At 48.8% G+C, this 17,648-nt stretch overlaps 2 long non-coding RNA genes across 2 annotated transcripts; both read left to right on the forward strand.

The window, feature by feature from the left end:
* The first annotated feature begins 5 nt into the window (after positions 1 to 5).
* LOC133105045 (uncharacterized) lies at positions 6 to 15,452 on the forward strand. The gene is made up of 3 exons (XR_009703798.1): positions 6 to 110; positions 750 to 1,004; positions 15,140 to 15,452. It is a non-coding gene; the product is annotated as an uncharacterized LOC133105045 (long non-coding RNA).
* Positions 15,453 to 16,217: 765 nt separating this feature from the next.
* LOC133105046 (uncharacterized) lies at positions 16,218 to 17,299 on the forward strand. Its single transcript, XR_009703799.1, has 3 exons — positions 16,218 to 16,404; positions 16,811 to 17,023; positions 17,186 to 17,299. It is a non-coding gene; the product is annotated as an uncharacterized LOC133105046 (long non-coding RNA).
* The last annotated feature ends 349 nt before the right edge of the window (positions 17,300 to 17,648 follow it).

Consider the following 17,648-nt stretch of genomic DNA (forward strand, 5'->3'; position numbering starts at 1 on the left):
GGGAACCCATCAGAATAGCACAGGATGAGGTGATGGAGGCTGTGCAACATATTGGCGATGGAGAAGATGGACGATGGGACTGATTGAAGAGCATCTGAGTGGTAGAATCTGTAAGTGAACGTTGGGATGTGGGGTGAAGAAGGAAGGAGGTACAAAGATGGCTCCCAGTTATCTTGCCTAAGCAGCTAGGTAGATGGAGGTGCCATTTACCATATGGGAAGAGTGGAGACAGCACATATTTGGGGCTGGGAGGGGAACCAAGAGTTCAGCTGTAGACATGTTAAGTTTGAGATGCCCAGGCTATAACAGCGTCAGCATCCCTTCCCTTCTTTTTAGCAAAAGAAGCCCACTGCCTATCCCCCCGCCCCAGCAAGTGTTTCTGGTTGGGCTATCACGTACATGGCCTCATTTCCCCAAGCACGCCGAAGGGCATGGCTCAGGCTGGCCAATCACAGCACTCACCCCCCTGGACACAAAGATTGGTCCTTGGGTGAGCACACGTCGGGGACACTGAAGAAGAGAGGATTGCACTCTTCTCTGAGTTTGTGAGCTGTAAGGAAATGTAGGGCTGGCACTGTCAGTGGCATCATTCAGCCAGAGAATGAAACCAACACAGAGGGAAGACAGATCAGGAAATGGAGAGAGACAGCTCTGGTAACATCATTTGAACCTCTGGGTCCATCCATGCCTGAAGGTAGATCCTCTCTTTGATCCAATACATGACCTCATAAAATCTTTTTTTCCCCTAGGAGCTTGTTTGAATACTTTTGCAGGTGACCGAAAGAGACAATCCAAAAAGACTAACACAGCATCCAAGAGATGTCAGGTGGGCCTTCTGGAGCAAAGACAGATGCAGAAATGGAGGAAGCCAGGTTCTGAGGAGGGACAGACAAAAGAGACAGTGGCTAGAGAAGGACACGGAATCAAGGGACACGTGGCACAGACTCCCAAATGACTCCAAATGACTTCACTTTTGCTTTCTTTCTCGAGTTTTTACCTTCCAGGTAGGTGCAACCATGTGGCTAAATCTGGTTAAAGGGATGTGAGTGGAAGTACTGTGCGGGCTTTTCCATTTCCCACTGGATGGGCAAACCTGGTGGTGAGAACCTTGGGAGCTCTCGTGGACTCTGTAGCCTTGGACACCAGTGGACACTGCCTGATGCCCCATCTAAAACCGAGGCCCTCCTTCCCCCAGCTGCCAGGAGCACTGTCCACTCACAGCTCAGCTGACTCTTTCCCCAGAAACTGCTTTGCCCAAAGTTATGCTTCCTCCCTGCGGGTATCAAAAGGGGGGCCGTATCCAATGACTTGTGGGGTAACAAGCCTAGTTCCTTGCTTTAACTGAGACAACTATGAAGGCCACCCCAGCTCCAGAGCTCCTCTGGGATTGGCTGAGTCCTCTGTTGTGACTGCATCACAGCTCAGCTCTGCCCTTTGCCCAGTTTTACCTCCATCACTCCCCCCGCCAGCACGGTTCACTCCCCAGTAGAACACCTGGCTGCAAATCTGTCTCAGAGTCTGTTTCCTGAGTAATCCAACCTCTGGCAGAAGCTGTCTTAGACTGTGTGCTGGAAGCAGCATGTTGAAAGTAGTGAAGTAAAAAGATACAAGAAACCTGAGTCCTCCAAAACCACTAAACCCCCATATCAGCCCTGAAGCATCAAGGTACATGAGAGAAAAACAAACCAAAAAAAAAAAAAAAAAAAACCTCTTCTATTTTGTGTAAGCCAGTGTAGTTTGAGGCCTTTGTTACAGTAGTCTAAACCATATTCTGATTAACATAGAATTTGATATCCAGAAGTGGAATGTTGGACGTGGCAAAATTTTAAACATGAGGCGTTGTGCTATTGTCAGACGGTGAGCAGGTATGTCAGGTTGGAACGCTGGTGACCCATGCTATGCAAAACAGTTGGTAACAGTATCTCCTCTGATATCTTGGAAGACAGTTCACATGCCTACTGAGCCTCTAGTTCTAGAGGAAGTGGTTAGAAAAGGTGCAAGTGCTGGTGGGTAGTCTTCTCCCCACATTTAGCAAGGTCCTGGAAGAGAGAAAAACTCAGAAGAGAGACAGCAGTTTGCAAGCATAGATGAAAATAAACAGAGCTCTGTTCATGGAGATTCTTCCTGCCTGTGGCCAATAAGGTAAGTTGACTAAGAATCCAGTATTTGGAAAGGTGCTGAGAAAGTCAGCTGCTTTTGTACCCCAAACTGAGGAAGTGACATGAAGGAGCCCTGAAAAGGCAGCTTTCCCAGGAGACAAGACTGTGGCCCAAGCCTTTCCCAGTTAGCTCCAGATAAGAGCACCCTGCCAGGGCTTCCCTGGTGGCGCAGTGGTTGAGAATCTGCCTGCCAATGCAGGGGACACGGGTTCGAGCCCTGGTCTGGGAAGATCCCACATGCCACGGAGCAACTAGGCCCGTGAGCCACCAACTACTGAGCCTGCGCTTCTGGAGCCTGTGCTCCGCAACAAGAGAGGCCGCGATAGTGAGAGGCCCGTGCACCGCGATGAAGAGTGGCCCCCACTTGCTGCAACTAGAGAAAGCCCTCGCACAGAAACGAAGACCCAACACAGCCATAAATAAATAAATAAATTAATTAATTAAAAAAAAAAAAAAAAAAGGAGAACACCCTGCCAGACAATGGGAGTCAGTTCAACAGCCCAGAGCAGATTCAGGGTGTTGCCTTTCCACCCAGGCCGACTAGGTTAAGTAACCTCATAAACTATTGTAAAGTTAAGAGAGGGTAGGATGGGCAGAGTATAGAGGCTGGGAAATAAATATGCATAAATGTGTCTTCAGGTTTAAGAACAATGTCTGCACCAGCTTTTTTGGCTGGGTTACTTGCTTATGGAAAAGATTAGAAACAAATAGACTGTAGTCATACTAATTTTTTAAAAATAGTTTTAGGGACTTCCTTGGTGGCGCAGTGGTTAAGAATCCGACTGCCAACGCAGGGGACACGGGTTCGAGCCCTGGTCCGGGAAGATCCCACATGCCGCGGAGCAACTAAGCCCGTGCGCCTCAACTGCTGAGCCTGCGCTCTAGAGCCTGCGAGCCACAACTACTGAGCCCGTGTGCCGCAACTACTGAAGCCCACGTGCCTAGAGCCCATGCTCCGCAACAAGAGAAGCTACTGCAATAAGAAGCCTGCGCACTGCAACAAAGAGTGGCCCCTGCTCACAGTAACTAGAGAAAGCCCGCACGCAGCAACGAAGACCCAATGCAGCCAAAAATAAAATAAACAAAATTTTAAAAATAATTTTATTGAGATATAGTTCACATATGATCAAGTTCACCCTTTAAATTACACAGTTCAGTGGTTTTTAGTGTATTCACAGAGTTGTGCAACTATCACCATTATCTTCATTCTAGAACACTTTCATCGCCTCCCAAAGAACCCCATACCATTTAGCAGTCAATCCCCATTACTACCTCCGTGCCCCCAGCCCCTGGCAACCACTAATCTACTTTCTGTCTCTATAGATTTGCCTATTCTGGACATTTCATAGAAATGGAAATCATACAATGTATGATCTTTTGTGTCTGGCTTCTTTTACTTGGCATATGATGTTTTCAAGATTCATCCATGTAGTAGCATGCACCAGTATTTCATTCCTTTTTATGGCTGAATAATATTCCATTGTTATGGATATATCATATTTTGTTTATCCATTCATCAACTAATAGACTTTTGGTTTTTTTACACTTTTGATTATTATGAATAATCTTGGTATGAACGTTCATGAACACATTTTTATGTGAACGTATATTTTAAGTTTTCTTGGGTATATACCTAGGAGTGGAATTGCTAGGCCATAATGTAATCCTGTGTTTAACTTATTCAGGAAATGTCAAACTGTTTTCCAAAGTGGCTGCACCATTTTACATTCCCACCAGTAATATATGACGGTTCCAGTTTTTCCACGTTCTCTCCAGCACTTACTATCTGCCTTTTTTTTTTTATAGCCATCCTAGTGGTTGTGGAGCAGTATCTCATTGTGGCTTTTATTTGAATTTCTTTGTTGGCTAATGATGTTGGGCTCTTTTCATGTGTTTATTGGTCATTTGTATATCTTCTTTGAAGAAATGTCTATTCAAATTCTGTGCCCATTTTTCAAATTAGGTTATGTGTCTCCTTATTGTTGAGTTACAAGAGTTCTATATATATTCTGAATTCAAATTCCTTATCAGATATAGAATTTGCCAGTATTTTCTTCCATTTTGTGGTTTAAGTTTCTTGACGGTGTTTTTGGAAGCACAAGGGATTTTAATTTAGATGAAATCTGATTTATCTATTTTTTCCCTTTTCTCTTGTGCTTTGGGTGTCATACATTAAAAAGCCAATGTTTAATCCAAGATCATGAAGTTTTATAGTTTTCTTTCTTACATTTAGGTCTATAATCAACTTTGAGTTAATTTTTTTAAAAATTATTTACTTATTTATTTATTTATGGCTGTGTTGGGTCTTCGTTTCTGTGCGAGGGCTTTCTCTAGTTGCGGCAAGTGGGGGCCACTCTTCATCGCGGTGCGTGGGCCTCTCACTATCGCGGCCTCTCTTGTTGCGGAGCACAGGCTCCAGACGCGCAGGCTCAGTAGTTGTGGCTCACGGGCCTAGTTGGTCCGCGGCATGTGGGATCTTCCCAGACCAGGGCTCGAACCCGTGTCCCCTGCATTGGCAGGCAGATTCTCAACCACTGCGCCACCAGAGAAGCCCTGAGTTAATTTTTATATGTGGTGTGAAGTAGGGATCTGATTACATTCCTTTGAATAGGGAGATCTAGTTGTCCCAGGACCATTTGTTGAAAAAGACTATTTTTTCACCATGTGTCAAAGTCTCCATGTCCAGAGTCTCAATTCTGTTCCATTGACTTATGTGTCTATTCTTATGCCAGTACCACACTGTGTTGATTAATATAGTTTTGCAGTAAGTTTTGAAATAGGGTAGTGTGAGTCTTCCAACTTTGTTCTTCTTTTTCAAGACTGTCTTGACTATGCTGGGCCAAGCATATGCAATGCTTGCAATTTTTTATGAATCTTAAGATACATTTTCAATTTCTGCAAAAAAGGCAGCTGGAATTTTAATAGGGATTTCATTGAGTCTGTAGGTCATTTGGGGGAATATTACCATCTTAACAATATTGCGTTCTAATCCATGGACACAGGATGACTTTCCATTTATTTAGTTTCTCTTCAATTTATTTTAATGATGTTTTATAGTTTTCAATGTATAAGCCTTGTTCGACTTATTCCTATTTAATCCTTTTCTATATGATGGTAAATTGAATTATTTTTTGTATCTAACTTTTTAACGTTATGCTAAGTTTTTGAGGGAAAGTCATTGGCAAAAGTCTACAAGGCTGGCCAGTACAACTGTAGAATGGCTCAACTCCTAAAGCAAGCTGTGAGCTCCCAAACCTGCACCAGCAGGAAACAGCCTGTGAACACTGCACCGTCACCACCCAGAAGGGTATATTCTCCAATGCCCTTTTCAGATGTGGCCCTGGAGGACAACAGGTAGACAAAGAAGTACTGCCCAGAAGGCAGAGCCAAGAGCCACAGAGAATGTTTTCAGGTACTCGATACCAAAGAACATTCTCCTTTCTGAGATAGGGAACCTTTGGAATTCCTGCCCAGTGGGATCTGTTAATTGCTATGTTCCTGCTATGTGTTTTCTATTTTTCCCTCTCCAAATGGCAGATTCATTGTGGTTATCCTGTTCTACCTTGTATAGTATATGTGTATGTGTTGCTGGTTGGTAAAGGGGAGCAAATAGATAACTTGGTTTTTAGTTTGTATGTCACCAGACCAACATCTGAACTTCATATAAAGATCTGACAATTGTCAGGAAGGCCTGGGCTCTGAGCTGGTTGCAGTAATGGATGAAACCTTGTGGGTCTGGGCTTGGGAGGGGAATTAGCATGTTGCATGTGTGAGAAGAGAGCGTGCATTTATTTGGGCGGTCAAAGGTGCAGAGGGTGGTAGAGATCGCCAGCTTTCCCTCAATAGCCATTCTCCTCTTCTTCAATAGTGATGGAATCTTTAAGTGGACACATTGCTGCCCAACGAAAGACCATATTTCTTAAGTTCCTTTGCAACTAGGTGTGTGTTTTGACCAAGTCTGAGGGCAGTACCTTGTGATTGGACATGTATGCAACTTCCAGGCCGTGTCCTTCAAAGGAAGTAGCTTTATCTCCTCCTTCCTCTTTTCCCCTTTCCTTCTGGCTGGGAGGTTGAAGTGCTGGCAAGGGCTGGGGCATCCATCTTGGAGAGAAGCTGCAAGTTAAGGATGGCAGAGCAACAGATAGAAGAAGTTACCATATCACCCCTACACTGCCTTCCTAGGCTTTTCATGTGAGAGTCAACTTCTACCTTTGATACAGTCTTTGGGGATTTCTCTGTTACAGCAGCCTAACGTTATCCTAACTAATACGGAAAGTTTATCTGTTTTTTCCTTTTTTTATCCGGCTGCGCCGCATGACTTGCGGGATCTCAGTTCCTCGACTAGGGTTTGAACCCGGGCCACGGCAGTGAAAGCGCCGGATCCTAACCACTGGACCACCAGGGAATTCCCAGTTTATTTGTTTTTAAAATGGGAGAGACTAGAGCATGTTGTGTGCTCGTGGAAATAACCCATTAAGGAGGGAGAGATTGATGAGGAAAAAGAGTGGGGAGATAGCCGAAGGAAAAAAGCCCTTGAGAAGATGAGAAGGAATGGGATTCAGGGAACAAGAGATGGAATTTTTCTTTCACTGAAGAAACTGGGATGCTTCTTCCATTGTAATGAGGCAGACACGGGGATATCTGTGAATTTAGTGGTGGGAAGATGAGGGAGGTTCAATATACTTGCAAGAGAGTAGTGCCATGATAACCCATGGAATCTTGATTTCATTGGACTCCTCCACACATCCTTTGTTCCCTGACGCACTCATCGTTGATCCACTCGTGCTATATTTTTAATTAGTTATTTGTAATGATTAAATAGACTCCTGCAAAACCACCACCCAAACCAAAGCCTTGACAATGACCCACATCTTTCCAAATGATTCCTCCTCGCCATCCCAACCCCCTACCTCCCCCAACCCACAGTAACTATCATCCTGAAGTCTGTGTACCACATTCCCTTGATATCCTTTTTATATAGTTTTATTGTATCTACATATATTTCCAAAAATTATATATTTTATATTAATTGTTTTTAACCTCATTAAAAGGGTATCGTTCTCCATGCAATCTTTGGGGACTTACATTTTTTACCTAATTGTATATGGCTAAGATTTATTTATTTACTTTGTATATGGCTAAGATTTATTTATTTACTTTGCTGTGGCTCATTTATTTAACCTGCTTTGTGATAGTCCATTGTGTGAACATCCCACAGTTTATTCATCCACAAACCATGGACTCTAAGCTGGGAGAGGAGAGAAGTGAAGGCAGGAGGGGGCTGATGGATAGAGAGAAAGTGAAGGAATCAGTGGACTGGAGAGTTCTATGAGGCCAGAGAGCTGTGGCAGGGCCACCTGGGCCAGGGAGCAGAAAGGCTTGGAGGCAATGGATGGATGGATGGATAGTGGAAGGTGAGAAGTTCTGATTTCAGAAGTAAGGCTTTGGGTGGCCATAAGGTCTTCAGGGCTAAATGTGGCAATGGATAGCTAAGGCGGGAATTATTGGAGATGTAGGTGATGGAAGCAAGAGGTCAGAGTGTGGATATAGGTCATTCTATTTGTCTAGGATAGTGGCAGGAGGGGGTATGGGAGAAGATGAGGAGGCTGGAACGTGGGTCTTCAGTGGGGGAGGGAGCAGGCCTGGGAGGCTGGGAGATGACAGGGCTGAGGAGGGAGGATGGCATAGCTGGAAGCAGCAGTGTCAATGGTTCAGGGCTTTACAAGAGGATGGGAGCGACGGGCTGGAAGTGACCACGAGGAATAATAAGGACAAGCTCCACCTTTTAATCCTGAGGTGCAGAGAATGTGAGACTAAATATCCTCCACCTGAGAGGGCTGCTAGGAGGTGGTAGCTCAGGGCCAGGAGGAGGAGGACGCATTCCAAGAAGAGGCTGAAGATCTAGGAGAGAGCGCTGCCTGTGGTGCAGGAGCTCCAGGGCGCATCGTGTGAGAGCAGAGGGAGGGCAGACTGCAGGGGAGGGCAGGCAGGCATATCAGGGCTCAGCCGAGGCAGGCGAGGAAGCCGTGCTGTGGTGGGAGGGGAGGCTAGCCTTGGCTCTCTCTCACCAGCTAGGAGCGCTGCGTGCTCCTTACTGTGGCACGTGCGTGGAAGGGTCATCACTCAGCATCTTGCTTCCATGCCATTGTGTCATCAGCCCTGTTTGTCTCTCAGGGTTGATGTACCTCATGGGAAGGGGAGCCAAGAAGTCAGTACTCTTCCCTTAGATCCAGTGCTGGGGTCAGGGGAAACCAGTGCAGAGAACTGCCTTGGTTAGAGAGGTGGGGCTGGAGGTCTTGCCTCCATCTCTAAGGAGATCCAGGGATGCAGCCTGGACACCTGATGTCACCTTCCTGTTGGTTCAGGTGGGGCCTGCCGGCTCCTATGACCCTGGGCTAGTCCAACTTGCCCTATGAGAAGTCTTCAGACCCCAGTCTGAGGGTAGAGACACCGTCTTGGCTCTTAGGGAGGCCTCTCTGCGGAAGGATGATCAGAGGGAAAGAAGAAGAGGTGAAGCCAGCCGCTTGGGAGCCAAGGACGGCTCTCAGAAAGACGCGGGCCTGCCCACCATTGTTCCTCAACACAATCAGTACAGAAAGAAAGGAAGAGCCCAGCCCAGCCCAGCCTGTGTTTCTGTGGTCTGAGGCAAGTTTTCCTTCTGGATTTCCCACCTAGGATTAACTCAATTATCCTTCCTAAACCATGAAAGCTTGGAATGAGGGTCTGGGATCGTTAGACTCAAAGCCCCTGGATTATTTTCTGTGCCTCATCTCCTACACTGACCTCAGAATATGACCTAGCCACTGCCTCTCCCCCATCCCAGAAACCCAGCCCCTACCCCGCTGGTGCTTTCTCTTCCCTCCCTCAGGACCATGGGCCTTGAAGATCTGAGTAGAAGCCCGAGGTCGGAACACTCCCAGGTGGCAGCGGAAGAGGCAGGAATCAGCAGTTTCTCCTGAGTCCTCCACTGCTCGGCGCTCAGTAACTCTGTGCCCCAAGTTTCCTGCCTCAGAGGCAGATGGGCCATCTGTGTGCTGCCCTTACCCTAGAGAGAGGGGCACAGCTAGTATCCCGGGGGCAGGGCCTGGGCTTTATACTCCTCCGTGGCTCCAGCACTCAGGAGTCCCGGTCTGATGAGGGAGCATGGCCTCCACTCTATAGGAGCCCTGGGCTGACACAGAGTCTGGTCTAACCCACATACAAAACACTTTGGAACATGCCCAGTGAGATGGAGTCAGGGTGTAGGGAGAAATGAAAATAACTTCTCAGGTTAGAGAGAACAGATCTGCCTCTGTGATGTATCTGGTCACACTCCCAGCAAACGATAGGTTGGTTACTGGGAGGACTTTTCTGGATTTGGATGGAGGTATATATACATGGTCAGGGAACAAATTCTGTCCTGGATACAAGAGATGGCATTTTCAGCCCACAGCAGTGGGTACCAAGAGAAGGACCCAAGATGTATTACTTAGGATATAGACTTGGCTGATGTAACAGAGACCCAAAATAAGAGTGGCTTAAACAAGAGAGATGTCTGTGTAACAGTCCAGGCATAAACAGTTTGGGGCCACAATGGTTTCAGGGACTCAGACTTCTTCTAACTGACTTGTTACTCTGCCATCTCTGTGGTCTTGTTCTCACCCATAGGATCCAAAGTGGTTCACCATCACATAGGCTTCCAGACTGCACAAAGTGGGGGAAAGAGGGCCAAGAGTATGCTCCCCATCTGGAAGTTTCACACCTGGCTGTGCTCACATCCCATTGTCCAGAACTCTTAGCAGCCTGATCATCCTTAGCTGCAAGGGAGCCTGGGAAATGTAGTTTTTATTCCAGGCAGCCATGTATCCCAGTAAGCACCTTTTGTTCTGTTAGAGAAAAGGGGAAATTGTTATTAGCGGAACAACTAGCAGTTCTGCCTCAAGAGACCCCAAGTACACAGCAAGGAGGTTCTTGTATTGTATGTGTCTGTTCAGTACCTCATTCCCGCAGGGTTGGGCAAGTGACTCAGTCTGGGAAAACCACAGTAATGCATCCCTCTGGCCACAGCAATTGGTCCAGAACTGAGCACATGACTCAAGGCGAGCCAATCAGAGTTCTTCCTCAGGACTTTTCCCTAACCAAGTGGCAGATGGTATAATTTTCTTTCTGGTCATAAACCCTGAACTGACCATGGTCGTTTTCCCTGCCAAGGCAGGGTAAAGCCTGTCTGCAGAAGATAGGATGACACCAGCCTCTGAGAGATGCAGAGAGGGAGTCCCAGCAGGGTGAGCTCCATTCTTGCCCTGATTGAACCGGTTAGTCAATGCCCCCTTTTCACCAAGTTGATTCAAGCTGAGTTTTGGCCATTTGCAACCCAGAGTCCTGACTTACACAGTACTGAAAGTGACGTTTTCTCTGGGGGACTTGGGGGTGGGAGGGAGGGGACACAGATGAGATTGAAAACCTGGATGAAAATAAAGTGGGCTCCAGCCAAGGTGCATCTGTCTCCTGCACATTTGCCCTGAGGCATCCTAAAGTTCTCACACAGCATCTCACTGTAGAGAACGTTCAGTTTCTTTGCATTTTTCCAGTCAGTCCTGTTTCCTGCAAGGCAGCTCTCCTCCCAGGCCTGTTGCAGCCAGCCCAGCTGTGAGGAGGGGGCCTGAGGAGGAGCCACCCTCACAAAGGGCTCATTCTCAGCTTTTCTGGGGCTGTTATCAGCCAAACCTAAACTCTGAATCACCTGCATCCGTGGGCAGCCCTGTAGGTGGGGTGGCTTGATTCCCCTCTGGGCTTCCCTGTGTCAGGACCTGTGAGTGGAGGCGGACTTTCAATAAAGGTTCATGGTCTTCTGCCCCCTCACGCTATCAAGGTTCTGTCCAAGACCTTCCTGAGCCCCATCTTCCTCATCTCTTCACTCACCCGCCGTCCTGGGCCCCCATCCCTCTGGGCACCATCCATCCCCATGCCACCTAGTATACCAACATAAAGCCCTCAGGGGAGATGGGATGGGAGCTGGAGAAGGAAGGGAATGTGCATAAGCGTTCTCTCTCCAACTCAGTCGAAGGAGGATGGAATCTGAGAATGCCCTGTGCTTCCAAATCTGTGACTCCCCCAGTCCCCTGGGACCTCCCGAGTCCCCTCTACCTGCCATGACTGCAACCAAGCTGTCCTGGGCCTGTGGTGTCACCTGGTGGCCAGCCTTGGAACAGTCCAACTTCCACCTCCTTTTGTTTCTTTTGAGATTGGAAGGATGGGGTCACATATGTACCATAATTTCCCTTTTCTTTCTGTTTTTGTTCTTTGATTTTTACCACAGTCAGTTCAGTTCAGCTCATTCTTCCTCAGGCCTTTTTTTTTTTTAGCTTGTGGGATCTTAGTTCCAAGACCAGGGATTGAACCCAGGCCCTCAGCAGTGAGAGCGTGGAATCCTAACCACTGGACTGCCAGGGAATTCCCCTCAGGGCATCTTTAAAACCCACATTACACACCCTTGAATCCACTTTCTTCATCTCCTTTCTAACAACCCGACCCCAGTTACCTCATGAGTTCCTTTCCCCAGTTTATTCTTTCAACCCAAACAATCCTGGCTGACTGCATGTCAGGATAGAGCCAGGACTGCCCCGTGTCAAAAAAAAAGGCAGACTGAACGCCAGAAAGATTCATCAGAATGTTGAAGAACAAAAGCTTTCAGCCTCTAAAGCCCTTGAAAACACTTCAAAGTTTCCTTCAGAATGTCCCACCCATCGCCTCATACTCCTGTTAAGAAACCTGCTTTCCCTCAAGCACCAGCTTTCAAGAAAAAATAAACAATTTTCTACACCCACATTGTTATTTTCCATTTCTACCTATAGGTCTTGAAACAGTAGGGTTTTTCTTTTTTCCCCTGTGTGGGTGTGTGGCAGCCCAGCTTTGTGATGCGTTAAATGAGCATTTATGGCTCAACCTGGAAAACTGAGCCCCATTCATAACGCTGAGTCCTCGATTTTCTCTTGGCTCATTGTCTGGAACCCCAGTCCACTTCCCAGAAACCAAGTTTTGAAATGTTACTCACTGTCAAGCGGGGACTGCCTGATGGTAGACATTTAAGATAAGGAGATACTCTCCTCCCGGGCAAGATAGCAGCTGCCTTTTGTTGTTTTAAACAGGATAATGTGTAAGAGCTATCTGACTTCCCAAGAAATGGAAATCTTGACGCCTGCTAGAAGCCTTGAGGCTTGCAGGATGGGCTGGGCCAGTGGGCTAAGGTTGGGGGGAAAGGGTGTGGTGAAGAACTACTGGTGATGCTGTAGACCCGAGGACCAGGCAGAGAGGATTCGAGAAGGGCTAGGCTGAGTGGAGGGGGCTGCAGAGAAGTCTTCGGGCCAAGCACTGGAGAGACAGACCCGACTGACATTTATTAATCACCTTCCACGTGTCAGGAAGGGCCCAATGGGGAAGCATGTGGGTCCCCCAAGCAGGCTAATCATTTTATGTCCCATCAAACTGGTATTCCTTTACTATCAGTTCAACTTTAATATAGTGGACCTGATCTCTGCTCGGAGAAAGGGGGGAGTGGGCAGAGGAGGGGACCACTGCTGTAATACTCCATCTCCTCTGAGCAGTTCAGCTCTGACGCTGAACCTGCATGCTGCAATTAGACACACAAAAACTCTCTAGAGACCTTGCCCCGCCCTCCTTACGGAACAGCTTAGAGACCAACTGTCGTTATTCTGGCCTCTTCTTTTGGGGTCCCCCCACCACCCCATTGCAAGTAGCTTATTAAAGCAGAATGTCCAACAGACCCTTAAAAGAGTTCCAGACATGGTTTTTTCATCTCCTTATATGTCCAGTGATGACTGAGTACCTCATAAAGACGGCACCCTAGCCAGCTGCCTGGCTGGCTCACCCCTTACACCAGCTCTGGTCCTGGGCACAGAGAATGTTCTCACCCTGCCACCTAAGTAACATGATCTCCATTCTACCTGGTGAAGCTGAGGCTGAGGGCAGTTAGGTTAGCTGCCCAAGAGGCCCATAGCTGGTGAGTAAATCCCACCTTTGGGCTGAGATCTGAATTCGGGTTCATCCATCTTATTCCAAAGCCCAGATCTTCTTCACTTCCTCCCTCTCCCCCAGGAGAAAATGGGAAGAAAAAGCTGTTGAGAGCAGGAGGGTGGTATCTATGAAGAAGTACAGGAGGTGGAGGTTTGAACAGGCAGCTGTAACAAGCAGAGTCAGAGACCCTGTGGGTGGCAAGGGGGCTGGGTGCCCAGCAGTGCCACTGCAAGGTGGCCCAGGTGGGGTGAGGGGAGTAGGGTGGAGTCAGCTTGGGCTCCTGGAGTGTGGGAGGGGAAAGCCGCCTCGTCCTGGAGAGAGGGGTGTGTGATGCTGCCAGGCCAGGGCCCCTTCCTCTGCACGCAGCCATACTAGCAGTGCCCACTGAAAGGGCACGGTGGGCCTGGAGTCTGGCAAAAAGAGGCTGGGGTTCAAGAGGAATCTTTGCGAGGGAAATCTCTCCTTCAGCCCTAGATTGGAGGCTGCAGAAAGTCATTTGGACCACGTGGGGGCAGGATGCTGAGGGCCCAGGGGCTGGCTCTGGTTGGTTCCCTTTCTCTCCTCATGCCCCTTCCCTCCAAACCCCCTGTCCAGGCCAGCTCAGCTCCAGGGCCAAGGAGGGCCTGACAGCCTGTTCCTGGCCTCCCCAGCAGAGGGCTCCAGAGCAGAGCTCAGGAGGGTAGGTCGAGGAGGGAATCTCCACCTCCCTCCCTGCAGGGAGGTGTGGGAAGCACTGGGCAGTCCTCTCTGCTCACAGGTGTCCAGGTGGCCATCTGCACAGGTGCTCTTTACTCGGGCATGGGTGTGTCTGTATGTGTGTGCACCCCTGTGGGTGTGTGCAAGTGTGTACGGTATCTGTGTATGTGGGCGTGTCGATGTCTGCCCTGCTGAGGCACAACTGCCTGTTTTTAAGTGTGTTGGGTGGTGTCTGTGCACATGTGTTTGCCCATTTTCTCTTTGCACACGCCAGCACTACTTGTGTCCCTGTGTATGTTTGTGTGCATGCGGGTGCCTGTGTGACTCGTGCATAGGTGCCTTGTAAGGAGAGGGGAGAGAAATAAGTGACAGGTGGTGCTGTGGAATCTCAACATTCTCGGGGGCAGGGATGCGGGGCCCTCTGTCCCTCTGTACTGTCCCACGTCCACACACACTGACCCTGCTGGGCCACCTCCTGCCCTGGCACAACACAGCCCCTGAGTTTGTTAGAACCCTGTTTATAGCAGGTGTAGCTGACGTCTAGTTCCCGGGAAGCAAGTACTTCCAGAGCTGTGTGTGTGTGTGTGTGTGTTCTGGTTCCCTCTTTTGCAGCTTGAAAATGTTGTTCTCCTTGTTGGCAGTGGGGAGCAGAGCCCCAGAGAATGGGGGGAAGGTAGAGGGCTGGAGAAAACAGCAGGCCCGTGGCTGTCTCATCCACGGGGTGAAGGAAGGCAGTGGCTGAGGGGGAAGGTCTTGGCCCAGGAGTCTGGGGTCCTGGACAGGGCCCAGCTCTGCTACCAGCTGGAAGCTCTGGCTGGCGAGAAGCAGCCCCTCCCGGCCTTCTCGTGGTGGTCTGTGCTGGTGCTCAGCCAGGGCCGTTGGGGGAGGACAAGTGGGATACTCCCCTCACCCTGTGTCATGTTGAAAAGACACTTGTCGAAGGGAACAGGGCAGAGCATGACACCCACCACACGATGGGAGGGTGTATTCATTTCCTATCGCTGCTGTAACAGATCACCACAAACTTAGTGGTTTAAAACACACAAATTTATTTTACATTACTGGAGATCAGAAGTCCAAAATCAGCCTCACCAGGCTAAAGTCAGAGTACTGGCAATGCTGTGTTCTTTCTGGAGGCTGTAGGGGAAACTCCATCTCCTTGCCTTTTCCAGATCCTAGAAGCCGCCTGCATTCCTTGCCCTGTGGCCCCTTCCTCCATCATGCTGTCGCATCGCCTTTCCATTACTTTGACCTTCTTGCCTCCCTCTTAGGAGGAAGTCTTGTGATTACATTGGACCCTCCCAGATACTCCAGGACAATGTCCTCATCTCAAGATCCGTAACATGATCACATCAGCTGAGTCCTTTGCCTGTGAGGTAACGTATTCATAGGTTCTGGGAATTAGGATGTGGCCATCTTGGGGGGTGGTGCATTATTCTATCTGCTAACTAGGGCAATCATAGATAAGCTGCCAAAAGGGGGTGACATTTTGTTTTCAATTAATTTTTATTGGAGTATAGTTGTTTTACAATGTTGTGTTAGTTTCCGCTGTTCAGCAAAGTGATTCAGCTATATGTATTCATATTTCCCCTCTTTTTTGGATTTCCTTCCCATTTAGGTGAAAAGGGGGGGGTGACATTTTTTTGTGGGGGGGGAGTGACATTCTTAATCCTCTCGCGGTTTCACTGAAGCATCGAGTGGGACCCTCACTCCTGCCGAGGAGCCGTCTGGTCCTGACGTCTTGTCTGGGGGACTGAGCCCCAGGAACCAGGGTACGCTGGCTGGGTTAAGGGCCTTTCCATTCTGCCTGCCCTCTCAGCAGCCCCTGGCCAGGCACCAGCTATGACCTCAGTTCAGACTGGCCCCTTGGTGCCCTGAGCGCCGCCCCCCGCCCCCTCCCCAGCCTGCTCCAGATCCAGTCTCTGGCCTCGTCCACATTCCCAGAGCACTCCTCACGACTTGGTTCTTTCTCTGTCATGGCCCCCACTACCTGCCCCAGAGGCACTCTGGGCTCCAGCCTGCCGGCTCAGGCCCAGTCACCACCCAGCCCTCTCCACACGTGTGAAAACCACATGCATGGGCTCTCTCCAGCTCTCCAGAGAAAAGTCCAACTGCAAGACCCGGAGTTGAAGAAGGGGAACACGCACAATTGTACAGGCCAGTGCTGGGGGGGTGTCCGATGGGATAATGGGCCTCCCGGATGCTTTATAAGGCCAAACTCCCCAGCACAGTCAGCACCACATCTGGAATTAAGCTGGAAATTCCAATTGCTCTCTGCTGCTGAAAAAAAATGTGTCAAATTTTCCCAGAGATTTTGTGGAAATGGGAAGCCCTGCGGGGATGGGGGTAGGGGTGGAACGCTCACTCCACGGGACCCCAGAGCTTTGGGGAAATCCAGATGTCACAATGTGTCCACAGTCCTTGGCTGATGGCTCCCCCAGCCTCCCTCAGCTGTGTTCCCAGCCCCGTGAAAATTAAAGACGCCTGGAGCAGGAGGGGTATTTTGCTTCTCCCTAGGACCCACAAGTCCGTCCAGGTATGTGCATGTGAAACTGTGACTTTTTTGATAGGGATTGAGTTATTTTTTCCTGGAGAGAAAAATGTTGACATGGCTTTGGTGGATCGTCTACCCAGAAATTCCCGATGCATGAAGGTGTGCTCTTCCCTTCGCTCTAACACACAGGCACGTGCACACACCTCCCACAGGCCCGTATCTCACCAACCGTGTTGTCTGGGGCCCTTCAGGGCCTCACCTGCACTTCTAGCCCAACCCCAAGCAGTGTGGGAGAGGGATTCCATAGAGCTGGGCCTGCGGGTCCAGAAGAGGCTCGACTGCTTGCTAGTTCTCCATCTCTAGGCTAGTGGATGAGTTTCTTGTTGCCGCTGTAACAAATCACCACAAGCCGAGTGACTTAAAACAATGCAAATTTATTCTCTTACAGTTCTGGAAGTCAGAAGTCCAAAATCAGCCTCACTGGTGTTGATGCCACAGTTTGGTCATGTGCTGCCCTACCTCCTAAGGCGGTGCCCAGGGTTCACATTATCCTTTCCATGGCAGAAATGCTAAGAGAAAGATCTGGATCTGAGTTCCAGCTCTGCCTCTTCTGAGCCATGTGACCTTTTTGAGCTCCCATGTCCTCATCAGCAAAATGGAGGTAATCATTGGTCATACCTTTGCTTTGATGACTAAATAAGATAATGTCCTATTTAACTGAAGTTTGCAATTCTCTGGCACATAGATATGCCTCTGAACGGTGACTCTAAATATTTTCTCTCAACCGGGACCCCACCATTCCCTCTTCATGCTCTCATTCTAGGGGCTCAAACTTCTGGAACCAGGAAAGCAGTCGGATAAAACCGAATCACACCGATTCCAGCCTCAGCCCTCCTCAAAGAGATTCTCATTCATTAGATCTGGGATGGGTTCCCAAACTCACTACTTTTTTTTAATATAAATTTATTTATTTATTTTTGGCTGTGTTGGGTCTTCGTTTCTGTGCGAGGGCTTTCTCTAGTTGCGGCAAGCGGGGGCCACTCTTCATCGCGGTGCGTGGGCCTCTCACTATCGCGGCCTGTCTTGTTGCGGAGCACGGGCTCCAGACGCGCAGGCTCAGTAGTTGTGGCTCACGGGCCTAGTTGCTCCGCAGCATGTGGGATCTTCCCAGACCAGGGCTCGAACCCATGTCCCCTGCATTAGCAGGCAGATTCTCAACCACTGTGCCACCAGCGAAGCCCCCCCAAACTCACTGATTTTATTAATCTTTATTTTTAAATAAACAT

The sequence above is a fragment of the Eubalaena glacialis genome, chromosome 14 (genome assembly GCF_028564815.1).
Source record: "Eubalaena glacialis isolate mEubGla1 chromosome 14, mEubGla1.1.hap2.+ XY, whole genome shotgun sequence".
Lineage (NCBI taxonomy): Eukaryota > Metazoa > Chordata > Mammalia > Artiodactyla > Balaenidae > Eubalaena > Eubalaena glacialis.